Here is a 3,999-nt window from a genome sequence, read left to right as displayed (position 1 = left end):
AGAGTTTGGAGGTACGTGATAACTTCTGCTTCCTGGTTAATATCCCAGGAATGCTGGAAAACACAGTGTATTCTGTTTGTAAGGTACATGTTTAACACAGATCTATTAAATAAACCGTTGGATCAGGGAATTTTGAATCCAGGCATAAGGTGGATTGTCCAGGATGACACAGAACTTGGGCTAATCAAAAACACTATGATCTGGGTCCCTAGGACCTCAAGGATTTGGAAGAAGATCCACAGAGCTCATTAGTGAGACAATCTAGTACTGGCCCAAAGGAGAAAGGGTTTTAGAAGAGGGTGGAGGAAAACGTATTAAGAAGAGCAACAAGATGCTAGAAGAATTCTGACAACCTTCCCCCACTCCCTAGGTGGGAGCTGGTGAATGAAAAGCCTAGTGCGCTCCAGAGGAAACCAGATTTTAGGGAGACGGGAAGGTTCTGTTTGTTTATTTGTTTGTTTGCTTTTAAAGAGATTCAGGCTATAGGGAGATTTGTTTACTACAACCAAGAGTTCCAGAGACATGTTGGAATGGGATTCTGACTGTAGCAGACCTTTGAAGCTTGGTGGGACCGGCTGGTCTCAGGTCCAGAAGGAACTCTTGCCGTTAGAATTGCCTTAAGACCAGCACACGCAGAGACCTGGCGATGCTGTGTTGAGACTCTCATGGTTGTCACCTCTCCTGTTATAGGTGCCCTTTAACCAGTCTCTCTGCTGTCAGTCCTACAGCATACCCATCCACCAACTACGACTATCTTTGTAAATACAACCCCCAGTACCTTCACATGGCTCACAAGGCAGCCTCCCATCCTTCCTCCAGCCTTAGCACCTCCCACTGCCCACTCAGCCCTCTCCAGGACAGCAGAGGGTTGGCTTTCCCAAACAAGCCAGCCCTTTAATGCCGACCTGCCTTGTGCCTTATAATTCTCTGCCTAGAATATTCTTTTTTCTCTGCCATTAAGAATCCACTGGTGGTTTTTTTTCAAGAGGCGGCGGAACAGCCTCCCCAGCAGACTCAGAGATGCAGATCTTTGTGAAGAGCCTGACAGGCAAGACCATCCCACTTGAGGTCGAGCCCAGTGACACTATTGAGAATGTCAAAGCTGAAATCCAAGACAAGGAGGGCATCCCCCTGACCCGCAGCATCTGATTTTTGTGGGCAAACAGCTGGAGGATGGCCGCACTCTCTCAGGGTTAACATCCAGAAAGGGTCCACTCTGCTCTTGGTGCTTTATCTGCAGGGTTGGTATCATCGAGTCTTCCCTCCGCCAACTCACCCAGAAGTACAACTGCGGTAAGATGAGCTGCCACAACTGTTATGCATCCCCGTACTGTCAGCTGCCGCAAGAAGTGTGGCCACACCAACAACCGATGCCCCAAGAAGAAGGTCAAATAAGGCCCCTCTACCACCTCTTCGACCCACAGGGCAGCCTCCTGCCCAAACCCCTTGGCCCTGGATCTTCAATACAATTTCCCTTTCATTGAAAAAAAATCCACTGATGAACTAGTACATTGGCTCTTCTAAAAATAAATAAATAAGCCCTGATTAGTAGCATGTGCCAATTTCTGTAGTGTAAACACTTCCACCATGGCTGATTTCAAGCTACCAACATATGTAAGGTCACTGAACAGGAAGTTGAGATGAGATGGGCAGAGTCTCGTCTTGGGAGCCAGGACAAACTGCTCCAACACACCACTGTACCTGAGCAGATCACCTTCCTTGCTTAAAAATTTCTTTCAGCAAATTGTACGTATCTGCAGATCATTATTAAGTAAAATACATACCCAAGTTAAATTTATGCATAAAAAATCACTGAAAGGATATACCCTAAAGTATTAGGTAGCAGAAGCATGGGTGATTTATTCTTCTTCCTCTTACTGTCCCTATGGTGAGTTGAATAGTGCCTTCCTAAAATTCACATCCCCTCGGAACCTCAGAAGGTGACCTTATTTGGAAAAAGGGTCTTTGCAGGTGTAATTAGTTAAAGATTTTGAGAGGAAATCATCTTAAATTTAGGGTAGGTCCTAAATCCAATGACTGGTATCCTTATAAAAAGAGAAGACAGAAACACAGAGTAGGTGATAAAAGACAGATACAGAGATTTGAGTGATGGGTCTACAACCCAAGGAATGCCTAGGTTTGCCAGCAACTAGGAAGCTAGGAGAAGCTAGGAGAGAGGTACCAGGTGGTTTTTCTCTCAGAGACTCCAGAGGAACCAAACCTGCAAAGTCTGATTGTGGACTTCTGGCCTCTTGAACTACAAGAGAATAAATTTCTGTTGCTTTAGGCCACCCAGTTTGAGATTATTTGTTACAGAAGCCCTAACACCGTCACATATTTCAAATGTTTCTATATAAATTATGCATTATTATATTTTTAACATAAATAAAAGCTTTATGGCTCTTCTTTTGCCTATCTGTTGAATATTATATTCTTATCAGCCTTCCCAACCCCATCCTGTCCCTCCTCACCTCAGAACTTACGCTTACTCTCTCTAACAGTGGACCGTCTTGCAGGGCCACTAACATACCACATCTTTACATATTCTATCCCCCAGGATAGGCCTCATGAGCATGTAACTAGTGCAGTCACACAGAGCTCCACACACAGAGGGTCCTCGGCTTATAGTTTAATACTCTGGGATCAATGTCTTGAAATTCTTAATAATGCTGTTTTTGAACTTGTAAGTGAAGTCCAGTGGGGGCAATGGAACATGCACTATGGGTGGGAGGTTTGGCTCATGTGTGGTCCCTCCACCTTCCTGGGATGAGTTCTTGGCCACCTGCTCCCTGACCTGGGAGCCCAATAACCCCCTTCCCACTCTACGACAGCTGCCACTCTCTGCCTGGGTGACAAATGGGTCATTCCTCCATTGTCCTCCAGCCCCAGCGAGGGCCTGGTGCATGGGTGAGTAGGGTCCGGGCTGCGCATACTTCCAGCAGGACCTAGCGGTAGTCATCCCTGCCCTGGGCTGGCTGGCACTGCCCTGGTGATGGTCTTTGACAGGTGATTCGGGGGGCCTCTCGCCCACCCTTGATCCAGGTTCTGAGCATGTCCCTGCAGAGAGGTTGCAATCTCTTGGGGTTGCCCAACAGACACGGGTTGGGGCAGTCGGCCCATAAGAAGGAGAGATTGATTTCTTAGCTTCTTAACCAGGCCTCACATTTTCACTGTACACCAGGCCCCACAAATTATGTAGCCAACCCTGCTGTACCCTCTACCTGGGATGCCCTTTTTCTTTTCAACCCTGTTTAGCACAATGTAATAATAACAATCATTTATTGAGCTCTTTACTAAGCACTTTACGAAGCATTTCAGACTGCAAGGAAGACAAGACATAGAGGCATGGTTGTAATTCCAGGTAGTTTGGGAGTAGAATAAGTGCAGGTAAAGCAGAGATCGCTTCCAGGTGAGGGATCTGAGAGTCAGAGGTGTCAGAGGGACTCACAGCAATTCAGTGCACCCCTGACCCCTTGTTCTGTGAGAGGCACAGGTGGGAGCCTCTGTCCTTGGATAATGGGAACAAGAAAGGTACGGCCATAGAGTCTGGAGAACCAGCAGGGAACACATTGTAACACCCAAGAACTAGATGACCCAGTGCCTTCTGAGGACCTCTTTTGGGTTACTTCCAAATCTCTTTAACCCAAAGAGAGAAGCAACTAGATTTGAGCAAGCACTGTGAAGTCCATCCCTCACAGACACTTCTTTTTCTTTTTTCTTTTTTTTTAATTTGTTTTTTAAATTTATTGGGGTGACAATTGTTAGTAAAATTACATAGGTGTACAATTTCAGGTGTACAATTCTGTATTACATCATCTATAAATCCCATTGTGTGTTCACCACCCAGAGTTAGTTCTCCTTCCATCACCATATATTTGATCTCCCTTACCCTCATCTCCCACCCCCCACCCCCCTTACCCTCTGGTAACCACTAAACTATTGACAGACGCTTCTTTACCAGTAAATAAAACCCCAACTAATCATTCAGAGGTAAGTCCT

General features: G+C 45.9%; 1 pseudogene; it reads left to right on the top strand.

Moving 5' to 3' along the window:
- The first annotated feature begins 1,014 nt into the window (after positions 1 to 1,014).
- LOC109457402 (ubiquitin-ribosomal protein eL40 fusion protein) lies at positions 1,015 to 1,395 on the top strand (annotated as a pseudogene).
- Positions 1,396 to 3,999: the final 2,604 nt, after the last annotated feature.

The sequence above is a fragment of the Rhinolophus sinicus genome, linkage group LG05, assembly GCF_036562045.2.
Source record: "Rhinolophus sinicus isolate RSC01 linkage group LG05, ASM3656204v1, whole genome shotgun sequence".
In the NCBI taxonomy this organism is placed as follows: domain Eukaryota; kingdom Metazoa; phylum Chordata; class Mammalia; order Chiroptera; family Rhinolophidae; genus Rhinolophus; species Rhinolophus sinicus.
Note: the sequence above shows the minus strand (reverse complement) of the source record. Positions and strands in the feature narration are given on the sequence as shown.